The following is a 22,999-nucleotide window of genomic DNA, read 5'->3' as shown; positions in this document are numbered from 1 at the left end:
TTTTTGATTTTTCGAGACAGGGTTTCTCCGTAGCTTTTTGGTTCCTGTCCTGGAACTAGCTCTTGTAGACCAGGCTGGCCTCGAACTCACAGAGATCCGCCTGCCTCTGCCTCCCGAGTGCTGGGATTAAAGGCGTGCACCACCACCGCCCAGCTTCGGTCCACTTTCTTATAGAACCCAGGATCACCAGCCCAGGGATGGCACCACCATAGACTGGGCACTCCCCCATCAATCACTAATTAAGAAAATGTAGCCCGCATCTGATCTCATGGAGGGATTTTCTTTCCTTTTTTTTTTATTTGTTTGTTGGTTGGTTTTCTTTCTCTTTCTTTTTTTCTTTTTTTTTTGGTTTTACAAGACAGGGTTTCTCTGTGTATCCCTGGCTTTCCTTTAACTTGGTCTGTAGACCAGGCTGGCCTCAAACTCAGAGATCCACCTGCCTCTGCCTCCTCTAAGTATTGGGATTAAAGGCATGCAGCACCACCACCCGGTCATGGAGGCATTTTTTTTTTTTTTTAGATTGAGGTTCCCTCCTTTCAAATGATTTGCTTGTGTCAAGGCGACATAAAACCATCCTGCACATTGAGCGAGCAAGGGATTGGCCCTTTGTCTCTTTTCTGTGATTTTCCTACCAAGGTTGATGGTGACTGATGAAAAACAACATGGCAACTTGGTTCATGGAAATACCACCCCAGCCTTTACGCCCCCAAAGGAAACGGAGGGCAAATAGTTTACTGGGCAGTAGAGCAAACAGCAAATGCTGGACAGAGATGGTGTTTCAGAGCCACGCTGGGATCACTGGGATCACTACTATTCAAGGATCTCATTAGCATCACAAAGGTCACCTTTCACACCAGGTTGGGGGGAAAAAACCAAAACAACTGCCTCTCAAATAAGTAGGGCGAAACTTACTTGGTGAAGCAGATGGCAGTATAGTTATAGCAATGACTTATATGGTAGGCTTTTTAAGTGATACCTGGATGGAATGGAAATGTCCCCATGAAGATACCTAATTTCAGCCCCTTGTGAATGGTGATACTTTTGTTTTATTTTGTTTTCAAGACAGGGTTTCTCTGTGTAGCTCTTGTTGTCCTGGAACTCACTCTATAGACCAGGCTGGTCTTGAGCTCCACCTGCGTCGACCTCCAGAATGCTGGGATTAAAGGAGCGCGCCACCACTGCCCAGCATGAATGGTGATACTTAAAAGAGGCTGTCATTAGCAGCGCCATCCTTATTGTCATAGGGTGTGTCTAGGAGGGAACACTTTGCCTCCTCTGCACCCCATGGCAGCTACCCTCAGTCCCCCAAAGAAGTCTGGCAGGCTATCTGGATCCTTCCTCACCCTTATACAACCAAAACTCCCAGGCATCTCTCTCTGCCATGCAGATCCCCCGGGCCAGCCCCTGATGCCCACATACCTCTGCACTCTTACTGTGTGTTCTCAGGGGTGTAAGGGCTATAATGTTCCAGCGCCCTTCCAATGCCTGTTCCTCAAGAGTTACACCAGGCCTGTCCTGCATATTGCCCATCCCGTTTTGTTTTTTACTTCTTCAGGTCGGAGGTACTGCCCCCAGCCCTCTAATTAACTGCCATCTCTAAGCGTACAATCATTTAGTACTTCCGAATGTCCCCTCTGTGTGTACACACGTGTGTGTGGCTGTGCATGAGTGCAGAGGTCTGAGGATGATGCTGAACAATCAAGCCCCCGTGATTCACCTGTCTGAGCCCCCTACCACCACCCCAATGTTGGTGAGCATGGCTATGCCCATGTTTCTGCATGGTACTGGGGATCTGAACTGAAGTCTTCATGCTTGCACCAGCTAAGCCATCTCTCTAGCCCCTCATTCTTGAATCTAGAATTCAGGCTTCCAGGTGGCCGGAGGGCCATATCCAATCCTCCCCACCCCATGCATCTGATTCTTCACACAAATACAAACCAATTCAGCCATCTTGACTGATCTGATCTTTCAGGAAGAACTATGCTAAGAGCCTCTGTGTACAGGCTCGTTTCCTGCCCCGACTTGTCCAGATCTCTTGATTCTCCTTTGCAACTGACAAACAAAGGCACAGAGAGACCAGAAAAGATGACATCTTCCATAGACGCACGAGGGGAAGTGAAGTTTGGCAGCAAAGCCAAGGCTTCAGACTTCAAATGAAGCTGGGGGAGACTTGTTGATTATTCACATTTATGAATTAAAAACAAAGAGTGAGAGAGGGCCTTCGGCTATTTGTCTGATGGACTCCAGAGAGCACACAACAACACCGAGGCTGGAGAGGGAGCAACTCCTGGCAGCTTCCAGCAGAGTGGAGACTGCAGCACGGGTCCAGGCTTGCAGGCCTGCAGGCTTGCACCCGCACAGTCCCTGTCGGTCCCTGAAGTAGCTTGCCCTCCCACGTGGGGTGGGAAAGGGGGAGACTAACTAAAACCTAAAACTTTGGGGCCCTCCTCCCACCCACCATCCTTCTATCTGTGGAATAACATCAGGGGGCCTTGGCCAGCTGGTGAGAGGTAGGGCTGCCTAAAGCCCCCTCAAGCACATTGTCCTTTCCCAAGAACAGCTTTGGCATCCTCTGGGAACTTGCTAGAAACTCGGGGTTTTAGAACCCCAATCCAGACCTCAATTAGTACCTACACTGTAGCAAGATTCCCAGATACTCTGTACATAACAAGATCTGAGAAAAAAAAAAAAACTCATGCTGTCCACCCCTCACCCTGCTAGCAGAGAAAAATGATGTTCTTTTTTTTTTTTTTTTGGTCTGTGTGTATGCCTGCAGGCCAGAAGAGGGCACCAGACCCTGTTACAGATGGTTGTAAGCTACCAAGTGGTTGCTGGGAATTGAACTCAGGACCTTTGGAAGAGCAGGCAATGCTCTTAACCTCTGAGCCATCTCTCCAGCACAAAAAATGATGTTCTTAAGACGCATTTGTTCGCAGTTGTTTATGGAGTTTAATGAAAAAACATATGTCAGTGAAGGGGGAACTGAGGGCCCCAAACTGCCCTTTGATACCCTTGGTGCCTCCCTAGATAATAGGAGACTGAGAGGGACTAAATGCAGCTGGGAACCGGTAAAAAGCGGACCGTCTTCCTGATTGAGGAAGCCACTCTGGGATTTTTCCCTGACGTGGTGTCTTCAGTTTAGGCTGGGAGGATCTCACTGCAGTACCCGCACCTACCAATTGTGAAAAGCACTCACACCAGCACATCTGGTTCTGCTGAAAATGATAGCCATCCATGGCCAATAAGTGGTATCTCCTCCATATACAGGGGCACATCATCTCCCAAGCACACTTCCTCTTTGCCTTTTCCTCCTCCTCTTCTTTTCTTTTTCTTTTTCCTTCCTTCCTTCCTTCCTTTTCTTTTTCTTTTTTTGAGGGGGGATTTCAAGACAAGTTCTCTCTGTGTATCTCTGGCTGACAGTCCTCAGTCCTGGAATTCACTCTATAGACCAGGCTGACCTTGAACTCACAGAGATCCACCTGCCTCTGCCAGGGAGCTCTGTGTGTGTGTGTGTGTGTGTGTGTGTGTGTGTGTGTGTGTTTGTATATGCATGAGTGTATGTATGTGTGTACATATATGTCTATATGAGTGTGTGTGTGTATACAGGGCTGTAGAGAGATCTGAGATTTGTGGCTTCTGAGATCCCGCTGAAAAGGAATCTGGGAAAGTGAAAATACCCCAACAGTGGGCAGATAAACAGAACAAAAGCCACATGATTATATCATGGGATTCCAAGCAGGAGCCCCACAAATATGAGCCTGGAAGAAGGAACAAATCAAGAAAGTAACCCACAGAATCCAACGAAGAGTTCATAAGCAGTTAGGCATGGTGGTGCACACCTTTAATACCAGCACTGGGGAGGCAGAGGCAAACAGATCTCTGTGAGTTCAAAGCCAGTCTGGTATACATAGTGAGTTCCAGGACAGCCAGCAATACATAAAGAAATCATCTCAACAAAGAAAAAGAAAGAAAGAAAGAAAGAAAGAAAGAAAGAAAGAAAGAAAGAAAGAAAGGAGTTTATAAAACCATCATAACCAGACAGGGGCCAGAAACAGGCTTGTAGCTCCAGCAGCAGGCTGAGTTCATTACAACCTCTGAAGCCACAACCGAGATTAGCCAATGGCAAAGCAGGCCCACACAGCTGGGGGGGGGTGTTGCCTAGAGAACAAAGCAGGTGCCTGGTCATTGCCATGTGACTAGAAGCAGAGAGGAGAAGTGAGTCACTGCACTCCCATGGCTAAAGTGACCCCCTGGTCTACCTAGGGTCAGTCATGTTTTAGGTACCAATCCCGAAAATCACTGTGAGCAAGCCATCACAAAACACATCACGAGGTCGCCAGCTAGCCCCTCCCCTAGCCCCACTCCAATACAGAAAATTTAAAACTTTCCAATAAATAAAATAATTTGGACAGCAATAAAAGACGCTCTGGTTAAAATGCGCATCACGGCCTGACACACAGCTTAAATAGCTTGGATCTTACTCTGGATGCCTGTGCTCTTCTTACCCAGCATCCTCCTTAACCAACATACAAGTTCCTTTTTCCTCAGCGCCAGCCAGCCAGGTCCGTGTGAGGGGTGGATGCTATGTTTATTGTCAATGTGTTCACTATTCTTTGAGGTAAAAGGGGAATCACCCTCCTTTAAATCCTGTCCAACTTCTTTGCGCGATACAAAGTTACATATTGGGACTCAGGGAGATGACTCTGAAAGTAGAGACACTTGCTGCCAAGTCCTGGGACCTGAGTTCCATCCCTGGAATCCACTTGGTGGAAAGCGAGAACTGACTTCACAAGACATTCTCTGAACACACACACACACACATACAAATGTAATTTTAAAAAACATACTAAAGTTACACAACTGTAAGAAGCAAGGTGAGCACCCGACAGTGGTAGCATATGCCTTTAATCCCATCACTTGGGAGGCAGAGGCAGGCTGATCTCTGTGAGTTGGCTTCAAACTCACTCTGTGGTCAAGGTTGACCCTGAACTGATCTCTTCCTTCTTCCATCTCCCAAGGGCTAGCATGATAGGTGTTTGACACCATGCTCATAGTTATACAATGCTAAGGCTCAAACCCAGGGCTTTTGTGCATGTTAAACAAGCATTCTACCAACTAAGCTGTATTCACAAGCTGTTTTACTTTAGTTTTAGAGTGTGTGTGTGTGTGTGTCTTTGTTTTGATTTTGTAGATAGGGTCACATGTTGTTCAAGCTGGCCTTAAATTTTATATGTAGCTGAGGATGGCCTCATTCTTGATCTTCCTGCCTCCCCCTCCAGAGTCCTGGAGTCACATATGTGTACCACCATGTCTGATTCCATGGCTTCTTTGGAAAGCATTGAATTTTTCTCTTGATTCTGTCTTATCAGAGTGCTGCTCCTAGCAATGCAGGGGTTGTCAGACATGTCTAATGGAGTAAGGCACAAGCAAGTTGTTTTAACTGTCTGAGCTGGGCTTCTATGACTCTCAAATGAGAGCTTATCACGTCTCTCTTGGGGCTATTGTAAGAGCTGTGCCCCGGCACCCACACTGTGCCTGCCTCTCCAGTTGACATTTACACATCGTATTCCACCTGCTTCTGCCATCACCAGGTCCCTGTCAGAGTTCTGTGATGAGCTAAGCCCGGTCCAGCCTGTCACGTTAGGTCTGACCTCCATTCCTTACAGACCCACCAGCCTTGCAAGGTTCATCTGAGTACCAAGCTACCAGTTGCCTACAGGTTTTACTCCTCACAGGTGTGTATGTCCCCAGCCCTATCAGATCCAATACTTTCATCTTTCTAATTCCCTTTTACTATCCCAAAATCACATTAAAAATGTTTTCTGCTTGTTGATATATTTTTACAGGGGAAGCTGTATGACGTGATGTGTGTGTCAAGGACAGGGGACAACTTACAGGAACCTATGTGTGTCCCAGGTACTGAACTCTGGCAGTGGGCACCCTTCACTGCTGAGCCATCTGCCAGCCCCTCAAAATCAATTTCCTACAAACTTCAGAGGAAAGGTTCTTGTTTTTGTTTTGTTTTTTTTTTAACCTTCTGAAGGTTCGAGGATTTATCTATGGTAGGCAGATGAACAAGAGAGAAACCATACGATTATCTCATGGGATTCCAAGCAGAAGCCCCATAAGTAAAAGCCTCGAAGGAATCTAGATGATTAAGATTTAGCTAGCATCCTGAGCCACAGAGAGAAATGGAGCTTTGGGTGTGTGCCGAGGATGGTGGGACAATACTTGGTGTGGCAGAAGTGAGGGAACACACAATCAAGGAAGGTTGTCTTGTGAGGCACGGAAAAGGTCCCTCAGGGGCCGCCATTAGAACAGGTGACAATGTCTGTGACACTACCCCCAGTCTCTGCCCTGGGTAACGCGACTGTTGTGGAAAGCGTGTGACAGGTGAGTCTTGTTGGATCTCCAGGAAGATAAGGAACTTTCAGAGAAAGTCTCTCCTTGCATTTCCAAGAAAAAAAGGGCATGAGGTAGAAGCAGGAGGAGGAGGGTGTGAGGTGGGAACAGGAGGAGGGTGTGTAGGGTAGGAGGTGGGAGCAGGAGGAGGAGGAGGGTGGGAGCCAGGAGGAGGAGGGTGTGAGGTGGGAGGAGGAGGAGGGTGGGAGCCAGGAGGAGGAGGGTGTGAGGTGGGAGGAGGAGGAGGGTGGGAGCCAGGAGGAGGAGGGTGTGAGGTGGGAGGAGGAGGAGGGTGTGTAGGGTGGGAGGTGGGAGCAGGAGGAGGAGGAGCGTGTGGAGGGTGGGAGGTGGGAACAGAAAGAGGCCAGAACCACCTTGGTTCAAAGCACTCAGCAGTCAAAACTATAGGAGTGTCCCAGAACCATAACACACTATCATCACAAAGGGAAGAGCTACACACGCAGGCCAGTTACTATGTGAGTAGCCTTGTCATAGGATATGTAATTTTCCAAAACTACTGGGCTGGAGAAAGGTCTCAGTGGCTAAGGGCAGTTGCTGCTCTTTCAGAGGACATGCGTTGGACTCAGACAACTCACAGCTGTAACACCAGCTCCAGCAGATCTGACCTCTGCAGGCACCCACAGGCACCTTTGTGTACACACACACACACACACACACACACACACACACACACACAGTACATCTTTACCAGATAAGACTTGACAAAATTTCAAACACTAGCTTGCAACACTGTAAAGGTATTCCTTCCTGGAAGAGTAAATAATAAAGCCAGTCCTTCCCCCAAAAAAGTAAAGCACCACTGCTGAGCATGATATTACACCCTTTTGATTTCAGCAATTAGGAGGTTGAGGCAGGAGGATCCTAAGTTTGAGGCCAGTCTTGGCTACATAGTAAGTTCCAAGCCAGACTGAACTACACTTGTGACTGTTTCAAAAAACAAAGCATCAGCAGGAACAATGTAAAGGAACAAAGCACTGCTTTTCATATGTGAAGGGAAGCTAAAATTTGGATCCTGTGCCTTAGAATGTTCTGGCAAAATGAATGGTGTACAGGCCTTCATCCTGAGGGGCTGTGTTCTGTCACCGGGCACCAAAGGAGCCGCTTCTGTCATTGTAATCACAAGTTTTCTCATCTCCGGGATGCTACAGAGGGAGCCTGCATGCATGTTTGTACACAATGTGTGTGCAATGCCGGCAGAAGCCAGGAGAGCATCTGATCCCCTGAAACTGGGGTTACAGATGATGGTAAGCTGTTATGTGGGGGCCAGGAACTGAACCCAGGTCCTTTGGAAGACTAGCCTGTGCTTTTAATTGCTGAGCCAAATCTCCAGCCCTGCTTTACATTTGGGGTGGGGGCAGGGAACAGAGTCGGGGGCAGGGACAAGCTAGCCTCAAACTCACTATGTAGGCAAGGCTGGCCTGCCTCCAGCTCCAAGTGCTAGGATTACAGGCATGTACCACCATGCTCAGCCTCCAAAGAACTTTTCAAAGTCCCCATGTTGAGATTTTCCTACAGTGGATAAAGAATGGAATCCTTGGCTATGTGCATGTTGCCCACTTCCAGGTAAAAGCTGGTGATTTTTACTTCCATCTCTTCCTATGCCTTGGTCCTACAGCTAGCAGAGACTGAACCCAGAACTCCTGATATTTAACCCCGGAACGCAGGCCCAGAAAACACAGTTGTTTTCTTGCTTTGGCGTTGAGAATATGTGCTATACAGCTTTAAATGCACCACTTGCCCTCTTTGGGTTTCAGTTCCCTCATCTCAAAACTGAGCGTGTTGGTACAAACCGGTAATCCAAGTATTCGGAAAGCTGAGGCAGGAAGCTCTCTAGTTGAAGGCTTGAGTCACACTGTGAGACCCTATCTTACTTTTTTTACCCCCACTTAAAAATATTGAAGAACATGATTGGGTAGAGAGGGGAAACTTCTCTCCACGTCTGTGGTTTTTTTGAATTCTTCACAGCCTGCTTGGGTTTCACTTCTCAGTGGTCTGTTTGGTAACTCTGGGTTCCTAGGAAGGGCTGTCTGTCATGCAATCATTTGTTGGAGAAGCATCTGCCCTGGTCTTGCTGGGAGGAGGAGCAGTACAGCCAGATGCCCTGGGAGACCAAACTGGCTCCCTACCTTGTTTGCACAGACAGCCTAGGATAACCTAAGTCCGGGGTAAACAGGGGACCAATAAATTATTGCAAACCTAGGCACACAGTTTCTCCTGGTATGCCCCTGTAGAACCAGTTTCCAGGGTGACTCAGAGAGGCTGGACTCAGGGAAGGCAAGGCAGTACCGAAGTCTCCAGTTCAGAGGTCAGGAGAGTCAGCAATTTCCACCACACCAGGTGATGAAAAGTCATTTATTATCTATAAAGACTGAATGCAAAAACAGAGTATTTAAGTAGAGGTGGGAGGGTCAAAACAGGCTCAAGGCCGGGCTGCCTGGTCTGGGTAGCAAATTCCAAGCTAACCAGTGCTACATAGTGAGACTCTGTCTGTAAAAAACTAAAAGGCCAGGTGCTGGTGGTGCACACCTTTAATCCCAGCACTCAGGAGGCAGAGGCAGAGGCAGCGGATGGATCTCTGTGAGTTCAAGGCCAACCTAGTCCACAAAGATAATTCTAGGGCAGTAAAGAAACTCTGCCTGGGATGGGTAGAGAGACAGAAAGACAGACAGACAGATAAATGAATAAATAAATAATAAATAAGCAAGCAAACGAAATAAATAAATAAATGAGCAAGCAAGCAAGCAAACAAAATGCCTGAGAAGATGGCTCAAGAGGTAAAGTACTTATCATGCAAACATGAGGACCTAACTCTTTGAGCACCCAGAACACAGACTTGAGCTTTAGAGCACACGATGCTTTTGCATCAGACCCAGATTCGATCTCCAGCACCCGCGTGGCAGCTCACAACCGCTCATAACTCCAGGTCCAGGAGATCCAGCACTTTCTGTTGGCTTCCATAAAGGTGCAAGTATTCACATGGTGCACAGACACGCATACAGCCAAAACATCCATACACATAAAATAATTTTTTATAAATTAAAACCTAAAAATAAAAAGCTGGACACAATAGTGTATGCCTATATCCTCTACTAGGGGGAGGGGCAGAGAGAATTTCTGTACTTTATTGGCCAACAAGTCTAGGTGAATCAATGAGCCAGCCCCAAGTTCAGTAAGAGACCCTGTCTCAATGAATAAGTTAGAGAACAATTAAGGAAGACACTCAAGGTTGACCCAGGGTCTCTACATGAACACATACTCACACACACACCACAAACTGGTCTCTACATAAATACACCCATACACACACACACACACACACACACACACACACACACACAAACACACACACCCCACAAAACTAAACGTGAAAATTTTTCTCCAGAGGGTTTTTTTTTTTCAAAAAAGTCTAAACAGCTGGATAGTGGTAGCACATGCCTTTAATCCCAGCACTCTCAGGAGGCAGAGGCAGGCGGATCTCTGTGAATTCGAGACCAGCCTGGTCTACAAGAGCTAGTTCCTTGTTTAGTGGCACTGGCCTGAACAGAAGGATTCTACATGGTCCCAGCCAAGGACACAGGCAACTAAGGATTAGCCAGGCAGAGACAGGCAGGAGAGGCTCTAGCTGAGCAAAGTGTACTTGTTCGACCACTGGTGGGGGCAGAAAAGCCAGTGTGGCCAGAGACAAGACCAAAGGAGGGCCTGGCGTGCAGGTCAGTGGCCACAGATGCATAGGGCCATATATGGCCAGTGTGCCTGCCTTCAGCTGCCCCAGGTAGGTCATGTGACCTGCCACCTGGGAATGTAAGCCATAGGCTCGAACATCTGCTCATTCAACTATTGAAATGCTAGGTGCCAATACCTTGGGTGTGGAGGATCTCACTGAGCAAAACAGAGCTCTGCCCCAGTCTGGTGGGAGGAGACAGATAAGCATCATAAACAAGTTTCTATATGATGCCTTAGAGCTTGCTGGGGCCCTGGGAAACACAGCAATGAGATAGAATACTGGAACAGAGAGGGTGGAGCTTCGGGCCAGAGGTCATGGGCACTACAACTTTAAGATTTCCCAAGGCAAGGGCTGGAGAGATGGCTCAGTGGTTAAGAGCATTGCCTGCTCTTCAAAAGGTCCTGAGTTCAATTCCCAGCAACCACATGGTGGCTCACAACCATCTGTAATGATGTCTGGTGTCCTCTTCTGGCCTGCAGACATACAGACAGAATATTGTATACATAGTAAATAAATAAATATTAAAAAAAAAAGAGGGGCTGGAGAGATGGCTCAGTGGTTAAGAGCACTGACTGCTCTTCCAGAGGACCCAGGTTCAATTCCCAGCACCCACATGGCAGCTCACAACTGTCTGAAGATCAGTTCCAGGGGATCTGACACTTCACACCAATAAATTTAAATAAAGTTAAATAAACCATAAAAATATTAAAAAAAAAAAGATTTCCCAAGGCAAGACAAATACCCTTTTACCCTCCATAAATTCTCTCAATTTTACTTACTAATCTAAATCATTTATTAGTTGCTTATTTTGAGGTAGTTATCATTTTAATTTTATTTTTGGCAGTGCTGGCAATCAAGTCCAAAGCCTCACACATGGCAGTCAGGTCAGGCCTGCGCAACAAGGACTTTACCAACCGCGCTATCTCCGCATCCCTAATGGGCTATACATTTAACTCTCTGCAGCAGAACTGGGCCTCTCCCTAACCTTCAGCTTTCTGATTTCATGGTTTCCCATCAGTCAGAATCAGCACATTAGTAACCAACAGGGCGGTGTCTGTGCCGATGCTAAGACTATCTCTGCTGGATGAGTTATGGCCCTGGTCTTCCCTGTGTTGAACGCCTAATCCTCGAGTCCCCAGACTGTAACTACCAGAAAATGAAATCATGGGGCTGGAGAGATGGCTCCACACTGACTCTTCTTTCAGAGGACCCAGGTTCAGTTCCCAGCACCCACATGGTGGCTCACAACTGTAACTTCAGTTCTTGGGGACCCGGCCCCCTCACACAGACATACATGCAGGTAAAACACCAATGCACAGAAAAATAAAATTAAAAAATAAAGAAAAATAAAATTATTGTAGACACAGTTTGTAGTCCCTGGACAGGCTGGGTGCCTAGCCCCAAATGACTGGTGTAACTTGGGACAGCAAGATGGCTCAGTGGGTAAAGACACTTGTTCTTCAAGCCTGGTGGACTGAGTTCATATCTCAGAGTTCATGTGAAGGCAGAGGAGAGAACTGACTCTGATGTTGTCCTCTGACTGCATATACCTTACCCCCCCCAACACACACACACAGAGGATTATTGTGTGTATACATGCATGGTTTGTGTGTGTGTGCCTCTGTGTGATTTCTTGAGACAGTGTTTCCTTGTGTAACTCGGGCTGTCCTGGAACTCACTGTGTACACCAGGCTGGCCTCAAACTCACAGCAATCCACCTGCCTCTGGATCTCAAGAGCTGGGGCTAAAGGCGTGCACCACCATGGTGGGCAAAAATACTTTTTTTTAAAGTAAATTTAAAAAGGAAACATATGAACAGCTGTGGGAAGGAGGTGATGGCTTTAAGGCAAATCACCAGGATGTAAAAAATAGACAGAAGGGCTGGAGAGATGGCTCAGAGGTTAAGAGCATTGCCTCCTCTTCCAAAGGTCCTGAGTTCAATTCCCAGCAACCACATGGTGGCTCACAACCATCTATAATGGGGTCTGGTGCCCTCTTCTGGCCTGCAGACATACACACAGACAGAATATTATATACATAATAAATAAATATTTTTTAAAAATAGACAGGAGACACCTTCCTCTCCAATCTTCGAAGAACCCAGCACCTCGATTTCAGACCTCTAGAACTGTAAGACAATAAGTTTCTGTTAGGGCTGGAGAGATGGCTCAGTGGTTAAGAGCATTGCCTGCTCTTCCAAAGGTCCTGAGTTCAATTCCCGGCAACCACATATTGGCTCACAACCATCTGTAATGAGGTCTGGTGCCCTCTTCTGGCCTGCAGGTATACACACAGGCAGAATATTAAATAAATAAATATTTAAAAAAAATAAGTTTCTGTTATTCACAGTGGTATTTTATCACAACCTCCTACTTAGCTAATGAATAGACCTAGATTTTCAGGTTGTCCAGCTAAGCTTGCCCTGCCGTGTTTAGATGTGCACTCCCCCCCACCACAAAAGATCAGGTGTTGTAAATGTCCTCAATGCAAGAATGCGGGGGTGGGGGGTCCTTAAGAAGCTCTGACCTGGTGAATGAATTCCTAATGTCGGTATCATCTTCAAATTCTTCCTCCTCTTGCTCTCTCTGTCTCTCCTTGTCCTCCCGCTGGAGGATGACAGAGTCAGACGGCCCTTAGTAGATGCTGACCCCTGGATCTTGGACTTCCAGCCTCTGGCATCATGAGCCAATAAATTTCTGATTGTTATAAATTTCCCAACCTGTGAGGGTACTGTCAAAGCAACATATGGGACAATAAGAACCACAAGCCCTGAGAGGCTGGCAAGGGAGATAGGACAAATGCCAGGGCCATTCTCGGTACAAATAGCTTCTTGTTCCCTTTGAATATCAGTGGGGACACTGGGCTGGGAGGTAGCCAGAGCCCTGCTCTAACCACTGCCTACCTGGTTCCTGATGGACAAGCAGACTGCAGTTAGCCTTTGGGGATCGGCTTGAAGGGACGGCTATTCTCAACTATTGAGTATAAATAGGAGCATGTGCTGCCAGGGGCACTGAGAGGAAACTGCTTGCTCAGACATATTCTAAAGGTCTGCTCTTACTGTCGACCCAGACAATTAGCACTCCTCACTAGTGTACCGTCTTAGAGTCAGTTTGAACTGGTTTCTTTTACGAAGCCACACCAGTCCCTCCCACACAGAAATCCTTTCAAACAAACAATCTGCAGCAACAAAGCCTTCCTGCTGACCCCAGGAAAAACTTGCAGGGTTTCTAGTTGAGAACAGAAGGTCCTGCGGGGATTGCCCAACATCTCTGGATGCAACGCACAACCATAAAAACAAACCAAACCCCAAGGCTTGTTGGCAGAGAATCAGTCATAGGACGTGCATCAGTGAGGGTCAATGGAGGTTGCCTGGGCCTTCCCCCAGGCCATGTGGAAAGCTCTTGACTGGTAGGAATTTGGTACATGGTAAACTAGGGCTGTAGTCACCTGTTAGAGGATGGTTCAGGCCTACCAGTGAAGCCCACCATATCTGGAGAAGACATCACAAAATAAAGACACAATCCAGAGCCTGGTTAACTGAAGCTGTTCTTGGACTTGGTACTTCAGGTCCCTTATAATCAGCCTCTGCCTCGTTTTACTCTCTTTTTTTCTTTCGAGATAGGTTTCTTTATTTAGCTTTGGTGCCTGCCCTGGAACTCCCTCTGTAGACCAGGCTGGCCTCAAACTCACAGAGATCTGCCTGCCTCTGCCTTACAAGTGCTGGGATTAAAGGCGTGTGCCACCCCTGCCTGGCTTGATTTACCTTTTCTCCTTTGTCTTCCTCACCCTTGGACGGCACTCCTGCATGTATGTCTCTGCGCCACTATGTGAGGTGCCTGTGGAGGCTGGAAGAGGGTGTCAGGTTTCCTGGAACTGGAGGCACAGACAATTGTAAGCTGCCAAGTAAATTCTAGAAATGACAACCCAGGTCCTCTGCAATAGTACCAGATGTCTGAATCGCTGAGCCGCCTCTCAAGCCCAGTGATTTCTTCACCTTTATAAACTCTTTAGCCTATTTCAATGTATCTCATAAATGATTCTGGGACTATCCTGGAAAGGGTGATCATAGAATAAAAAAGAGTGGCTGCATTGTGTGACTAGAACAAGACTACCTGGAAGTCTCTAGAAACACATATTTCAGCTAATATTAAGAACTTTCCAAACCAGGCGGTGGTGGTGCACGCCTTTAATCCCAGCACTTGGGAGGCAGAGGCAGGCAGATCTCTGTGAGTTCGAGGCCAGCCTGCCTGGTCTACGAGAGCTAGTTCCAGGACAGGAACCAAAAGCTACGGAGAAACCCTGTCTCGAAAAATCAAAAAACAACAACAACAACAACAACAAAAAAGAACTTTCCAGGCAACAGAACTATATCACAAACTTCAAGGCAAGCTTGGGGTACAGAGTTACTGAAGACTGTATACACCATCAAGAATGAGGCAGGGATCCAGGCAAGAAGAAGATAAATGGATTGGATAAACACCTGAAACTGGTTGATTGATTGGTTGATTGTTTGATTCATTCATTCATTTGATGATACTGAGCACCAGGTGTCGTGGCAGGAACTTGAAAGGCCAGCACAAAACAAACACACCCCGTAGCTAACACACATATCAAGGTCACATGTTGGGTGACAAACAAGACAATGGAAGCCTTTGACTTCCTGGAGTTTATAAGCTTGCAGAAGAGATACATATAATTATGAGGACCATTGGGCACCAAGAAAAACGTGGGCAGAGAACTAGGGTGAAGGCCAAAGAAAAGACATTTCAGTTGAAAAAGACCGCCTGTAGAAAGCTTGTTTGTGCCTGACCTTGACCTTTCTAAAGAGTTCAGGTGCCTTCTGGCTCCCCGCACCTGCTCTTCTGATTCACTAAGTCTTGTCTGTGTCGGCTTAGCCTAGCCCATGTGTGTCAGTCCTGGAACTGAGAGTCCTGCTCCAATGACAGGTAACCAGGCTGGTCGGCCCAGAGGACACAGGTGGGCTGCAGCCACGCCTCCCTCTTTCTTCCCAACTCCACTGAAAGGCTAGCACAGACTTCAGGGTGAAAGGGCACCAGTAATGCCAGGGCATGTGCCAAGAGTCAGGCAAAGACTCAGGTTTCAGAGCAGCCAGCCAGCCCTCATTAGAGCAACTCGGTGACACTGGCCAGCATCCAAAGCAGAATGCATACAGCCTGTGAGACAAGGGCATGTGGGTACAAGAGTTCTTCCCACACACTCAAAGAGAATAACACCAAAATACAGCAGCTATTTTCAAAATATCTGATTCATTGTGATAAACAGTAGGCTAGGTCTCATGCAGGCTATTCATATAGGCATTATATAATCACCAGACGGCCCCCATACGATGGGCAGAATCATTGCCCCTGTTTTGGAGAAGCTGCTGAAGTGTATCCATAGCCACACAGATACTGAATGGTGACCCGAGTGTCTCTGGAGCCTGGGCTTCTCATCTGTTCTGGGAACCCTCTCATGAAGTTAGATGAGAGCCCACTTAAGCATAGTGAGTCAAAGTGAGCTGCCCTCTCCGAGTTCCAAATGCAAGTAAGCCCTCACTAGTGTGCAGTGTAGCCAGAGAAGCGGCTAAACTGTGAGTTTACAGCAGGGACAGAGCAAGAAGATATACAAAGGGAAAGAAAGCGTGTTCCTGTCACAGAGAGGTAGTTAAATCCATATAGCCACATTAGAAAGATATAACAAAGCTCACAAAAATACAGCACTCGGTCATGTGAAGCCTGGCAGTGGTGGTGCACACCTTTAATCCAGCACTCAGGAGGCAGAGGCAAGGGGTTGTCTGTGAGTTACAAGCCAGCTGGTCTACAGAGCAAGTTTTAGGACAGCCAGGGTTACACAGAGAAACCCTGTCTGGAAATTAAAAAGGGTGCCCTTGAAAGAACAATACAAAGGCCCCTGTCCCTCCTGGAAAACCCTGACATTGTACAGCACAGTAGCTTGGCTGTGCTCCGAATCCTGCTGCATCTGCTCAGGCTACCTTCTCCACTATGCCAAGATGATTCATGGGGTGTCCACGGGCACTCAACCCGCCCTGGCCAAGATGTAGGAGATAGGAGATAGCTATCAGAGGACATCAAGCTTGAAGAAACCAGGAAGTTCTCTCAGGTGGTGTCCTGTGCAAAGTCCTTCACAAAGGTCACTGGTAGGTGTTTGTAGGTGAGTCTCCTCAGGAAGACAAGCCCTTGACCCTGTTTAGAGGTCAAATACTTGATGAACTGACCTACTTCTAATTCCAATTCCTTAGTCTCTGTACTCGCCACACTCTGCTTCCTGGCAGGCAGATATCTGAGAGTTGAGGCCAGTCAGAGCTACACAGTGAGAATCTGTCTAAACACACACTTACAAACTCAAAAGCACAAACAAACATCCAACACCAGCCAACAAATAGATAGATAGGCATTGGTATCTTCTAAAGATTGCACTTCTCCTCACAGACCAGGGATTGATTCCTACTAAATCTCAGAAAGCTCTTGTAGGCAATAAGAGTACTCTAAAATGGATACAGAAAAGACAAAAGGCTAAGAATAGCCAAGGAAATTTTAAAAACCAGGAGAGGTGCTCATGGTTAAGAGTACTTGCTCTTGCAGGAAACCCAGGGTTCAAGTCCCAGCACCCATACATATGGTGGCTCACAGTTATCTGAAACTCCAGTTCCAGGGGATCTAGTGCCCTCTTCTGACCTCTGTGGGCACCAGGCACACAGGTGATACCAGATAAACATGCAGGCAAAACACTCTTATACCTAAATAAAAATAAATCTTCAAAACAAAACAAAACAAGAAAAATCCAGAGCTAGTAGTCTTAGACTACTAGGTGTCAAGATTGCTTTAAACTGGCCTTGGGGCTGCAAGTTTATAATCCCAGCCTAAGGCAGAGGGTGGAAAGCTCAAGGCTAGTCTGTACAAACAAAAAGACCACGTCTCAAAGAGCACAAAGTAGAGCAAGGGTTTCAAATATAGCCTAGAGAGATAGCACTGGACTAGCACAAAAAAAAAAAAAAGGAAGAAAGGAAGGAGCAAAAGAGAGGAGAGGAGAGAGGGAGGGGAGGAGGAGGGAAGGAAGGAGAGAAGGAGGGAGGGAGTCAGGGAAAGATGTACATAAAGTGGCAATGATTAAGAACAGGCAGGCTTAGTGTAACAACTCAACAAACAGGAAGTTCAGAGAGATTCAGAAGTAAGGGTGCTTTGTGTTGTTGCTTTTAAATTTTTATTACATTTTCATTTGTGTGTGAAGGAGTCTGGTGTGTGTGTGTGTGTGTGTGTGTGTGTGTGTGTGTGAATGCATGGGAGTGAGTGTGTATGTATGTGTGTTATGTGTGTGAGAGAGAGTGTGTGTGCGCATGAGAAAGAGAGGGAGAGAGAGAGGGAGAAGGAGAGGGAGAGAGAGTCCGTCTAGGTCAGAGGATAACTGGCAGGAGTCTGTTTTCTCCTTAATCCCATAGGTTCTAGAGATTGAACTCAGATCATCAGGTTTGTCAATTGACATTACCCACTGGACCATCTTGTCAGCTTTGTTCGTTCTTGAAAGAGTTTCACTTTGTAGCCCAGACTAACCTTGAGCTCAAAGCAATCTTACCATAACAGCCTAAATGCTACAATTACAGGCATGAAGCACTATGCCAGCCCAAATAAGTATTTATTTGGAAAATATATCTTACCATTATCCTATGCCATACACAAAATCTGTCTCCAGTTGACCATAGATTCAAATTTCAAAGATAAACCAAACAATGTTCTAGAAAATGACGTGGAAAAATAGCTTCATAACCTCGGGTAGTCAAAACTATTAAGGATAAGAAGGATAATTGGACTATGATGAAATTAGAAATTTATCTTTACCAGAAGAATATGTTAGAGCTGGCATGGTGGTGTATACCTGTAATGTCAACACTCAGAGCTGAGACTGGAGACTCTTAAGTGACTTAGGGAGACCTTTCCTCTTGAAAGCCCATGGCCCCAAGTTCAATCCCCAGCAAGGGGTGAGGAGAACAGAAAACCAACAAATTAGAGATGGAGACATTTACAACCTAAAGACCTCCCTGGTCACGAGTTTCACTGGGTTGAGGGTTAAATGAGATATAAGATCTGGAAGGGCTGTCACAGTGTTTGGCACACAGGAAGCCAGCCAAAATTTCTCATGGTGGGGGAGCTCATTGTGAAATTATTGTCAGGAAGACGTGCTACTTACAGGCACGATCGACGGTAAGCCTTTAAGTTGGTAGAAGGCACTAAGCCCTGTGCCCTCTGTTTCAATACGAATTCATAATAATTTGACTAGGACAGGAACAAAGTGATTGACCTCTTGTTCTGTGTCTTCTGTCAAGTCTAACATTATTTCTCTTCTACTGAGAGACTGAGACAGAGGACTCGCCCTCAAACCACTCCCAGGTGGATCTCCTCCCCTCCCTCCTTCCCCTCCCTCTCTCCCTTCCTCCCTCCCTTCCTTTCTCCCTCCCTCCCTCCCTCCCTCCTTCCTTCCTTCCTTCCTTTCCTATTTATTCTAGATAGGGTCTCTCCGTTTAGTCCAGGCTGGCCTTGAGCTAGAGGTAATCCTCCTGCCTCAGTCTTCAAATGCAGCTCTGCTCACTCCTCTCTCCAACACTACTCAGGGAAGGGTCTGAGGGATCTCTTGCTCCTCTGAAAACCGATCCTTAAGATGCTTAAGCTACTGCTGGCCTTCCCCACCCCAGCCAGCTGCACTATGCAGACAGACCCTGCTGCAGCTCTGTAGACAATGGAAGCATTAAAGGACACTCTGTGGGGAGGGTGGGAGGGGAGTTTCCCTTAGCTGTGTCAGCACTTGGTGAGAAATCCCCCTAGAGTGCTGGAACCTGCAGCGAGGGGGCTGGGGCTGGTCACAGGACAAGCAAGAGGGACTTTCAAGTTGGTTCCCAAAGGGTCACCTGAACCTGGCAGAGGCCGGTCCACGAAAAGTCCCTTCTTAGGGAGACAGTGTTTTCCACTTAATGGGTGTGGAGAAGCTGGAAGCAAGGGCAAAGTCAGAGGCCTCCCTTCTCTGCAGAGGCCTGAGTCCCCCTTCAGCAGGGAGGGGCAGAGCGGTGGAAGAGCTTAGGTTTGCCCATAGCTGTCCATTTCAACCCCTCGTTCCCTGGGGACTTACCCACAGATGCCTCGGGACACTGACGTGAGCCAACCCTGACACAAAGCCACCCCATCCGTTTTGAAAATCAGCTAATTCCTTAGGTCAGCTTCCAGACGCTTTCTCAAGCCTTCTTGGCTTGCAGAGCCTGTACACAAGCTTCCCAGCCCGTGATAGCCCCGGGACCAAGGATTGACCTTGCTTCTACTTAACATTATCCTGGTTGAACTTCAGAGAAACAAAGTGAATCATCACAAAAGGTAGTTATGGACAAAGAGGTCACCCTTCTGTAGATCCTGCTTCCACTTAGTGCCCGACAATGGTAGTCATCATCGTCCTCGTGAACATCTGTTTTGTGTGTGCACACGTGTGCAGGTACAAATGAACACACGTGTGTACATGAAGGTCAGAGAACAACGTATCATTTGTTGGGCATCATCCACTTTTTGGTTTGTTTTGTTTTCGAGGCAGGATCTCTCCCTAACCTAGAACTTACCAAGTAGGCTAGGTGTCCTAGCCGGGGTACTGTACTCTGATGAAATGCCTCGACCAAAGCGACTGGAGGAGGAGAGAGCTCACGCTTCTACCTCACTGTCCATCACTGGAGGAAATCAGAACAGGAACCAAAACAGGGTGGGGACCTGGAGGCAGGAGCTGATGCAGAGGCCAAGGAGGAGGCCTGGCTTTCTCCCCCTGGCTTGCTCAACCTGCTTTTCTATAGAACCCAGGACCACCTTCCACAATGGGCTGGACCCTCCCCTGCCAATCACTAAGTAAGAAAATGACCTATAGTCTAGCCTACAGTTCAATCTTAAGGAGGTCTTTTCTCAATGGAGGTTCCCTCCTCTCTGATGACTCTAACTTGTGTCAAAAATAAAAAATTAGCCAGCCTAGTATGCTTGGCCCAAGAGTGTCAAGAAGCCACCTAAATCAGTCTGCCTGTGCTGGGATTATAGATATGACAACACTATGGCCCAGCTTTTTGTTGTTGTTGTTGTTGTTTGCTTGTTTTGTTTCTTTCTTTGTTTGTTTAGTTGGTTGGCTTTTCAAGACAAGGTCTCTCTGTGTAACAGTCCTGAAATTAGCTCTTGTAGATCAGGCTGCTTCAAACTCACAGAGATCCACCTAACTCTGCTTCCCCAGTGCTGGGACTAAAGGTGTGCACCACTATCACCTGGTTGGTTTTGATTTTTTGAGACAGGGTTTCTCAGGGTAGCTCTGGCTACAGAGAACTTGGAAGAACTTGCTCTGTAGACCATGCTGGCCTCAAACTCACAAAGATTTGCCTGCCTCTATCTCCTGAGTGCTAGGATTAAAGGTGTGTGCTACTACTGCCCAGTTTTTTCTTTTTAAAATAATTTATTTGTGTCAGATGGTGGTGGCATGTGCCTTTAATCTCAGAACTCAGGAGGCAGAGGCAGGCCTCTGTGAGTTCGAGGCCAGCCTGGTCTACAAGAGCTAGATCTAGGACAGTCAGAACCGTTACACAGAGAAACCCTGTCTTAAAAAAAAACAAATAATAATAATAATTTATTTGTATTTTATGTGCATTGGTGGTTTGCCTGCATGTATGTCTACGTGAGGGTGTCGAATCCCCTGGAAATGGAGTTACAGACAGTTGTGTGTCACCAAGTGGGTGCTGGGAATTGAACCCAGGTCCTTTGGAAAAGCAGCCAGTGCTCTTAACCCATCTCTCCAGCCCTCTTCCCCCCACTTATAACAACTCCCATGAGTACTGATCCCAAGAATCAAAGCTCACAGAGGCAGACTGTGATACAGGCAGCATCTGGCTGTATCAAACTAGCAAGACCAGAATCTAACCTAGCCAGAATCCTTGGCCAGATTTTCTCCCTCCATCTGCTGCTGACTGGTTGGACCAGGTAGTCAAGCTTCTTGTCTGGGTCTCCATTGGAAGTGCTTGCATAGGAAGTGGAGGAGGAGTTTCATGGGACAAGAGAAAATCCTTTATGAGCTGTCTACCCCGCCATGGAGGTGGGGGAGAAAGGTGCTGAGCTATGTTCTGGAGTTGTGGGGAAGGGGTAACCTAGCAACCCCTGGACTCTGCACAGTCACAATGCAATAGCTTTGTTAACAGTTCCGACAAGCTTTACCCTTGATTAGTCTTCTTGTCCGTCCTAGTCAGGCACCAGGGGCTTCTTGCTCATATGCTGTAGGGACATCTTCCTGGTAAGTCATCTGGAGGCAGGAAATGAAATGGGCTCTCGCTCTAGGTGAGGACAAAGGAACGGGGCATAAGAGGGCATCTTGTGGTTAGCGTGGTGGTTACCTTCAGATCTCTTGTACCTGACTGTCAGGGAGCCCAGGGTCAAAGGCAGAGGAGAGCAGGGATGGGTTACAGTGACCTCATCTGTTGCCCCTGTTAGGTCCCTACTGATCCCTCTAGTGTGGGTAGTGAGCTCATTGAAGCAGTTTAATGGGTCACATCTAACATGCATAAAGCTAAAACACACACACATACACAAACCAAATAAACAAAAATCACAAGAAGCAAGTATCCACGTGCATCACATATATAGCTACTGTTTTAGAGTTTCCCATATCCATTGCACATGCTCTCTCTCTCTCTCTCTCTCTCTCTCTCTCTCTCTCTCTCTCACACACACACACACACACACACACACACACACACACACACACACATTGAGACCAGGGGAAAACTGGATTTCATGTTGTTGTGAGGTCAAAAGCATTAAAAAGTTTCTAAAGAGTACCTTTTCCTGTAGGCGGGTGGATGAGGGACTTCCAAATGCCCTGTCTTCAAGCATGAAGCATCTAAGCATCTAAGAACCCAGCCCCTGCCATCTCTGATACCTGCCTGAGGCTTCCTGAGGAGGGAGCCCCTCTCTCACTGCTTTTAGACAAACCATCAGGAGCCTGTGAATCAGATGCTGGATGCTGGTCCTTGGCTGTGCAGCCTTAAATGAGGCAAGCCATCATTTACTCACCGGATGGAGGTGGCATGGAGGCTTTCCAGAGAGCCTTGCAGTTCTGCGTCCCTGAGAGCCATTCTCAGAATGCACTCAGTCCCGTCCCTCGCACTTGCATCGACTCAATCATAATTCTTGGTTTTTGACATCTGTCACCTTTCATCCATTTACTTTAATTGGTTTGCTTAACAGTACACTGACCTGTAGTCTGGTACAAGAACGACAGCATCACCAGTATCACATCTCCTGTGTCTTCTTCTCCTCCTTGTCCTACTCTACTTGTAGGAGCTGGGTTTTCTCTTTCCATCATGTGGATTGCAGGGATTAAAGTCATGTGTGGTGACAGGTGCCTAAAACTGTTGAGCCATCTTGCTGGCCCCGTGAAACTTTGTTTTTAAAAAGTATTCCCAAGCTGGGCATGGTGGAGGAGCTTTTAATTCCGGCACTCTGGAGTCAGAGGCAGATGGAACTCTGGGTTTGAGGCCAAGGCTGGCCTGGTCTACATATCAAGTTCTAGGCTAACTAGGGCTATTTTAGTGAGAGACCCTGTATCAGTGGTTCTCAACCTTCCTAATGCTGCAAATGACCCTAACCATCAAATTTTGTTGCTAGTCCATAGCTAATTTTGCTACCGTTACATATCGTAATGTAAATATCTGATATGCAACCCCTGGGAAAGGCTCATTTGACCCCCAAAGGGGCCGTGACCCACAGGTTGAGAATCGTTACCCTATGTGGTTTTCTAAATCATGCTAAGCACCATGTGTGTAAGATTTATCCATGCTGTGGC

This window comes from Microtus pennsylvanicus, chromosome 7 (assembly GCF_037038515.1).
Source record: "Microtus pennsylvanicus isolate mMicPen1 chromosome 7, mMicPen1.hap1, whole genome shotgun sequence".
Lineage (NCBI taxonomy): Eukaryota > Metazoa > Chordata > Mammalia > Rodentia > Cricetidae > Microtus > Microtus pennsylvanicus.
The sequence above is the reverse complement of the archived record's forward strand: the minus strand, read 5'-3'. Positions refer to the sequence as shown.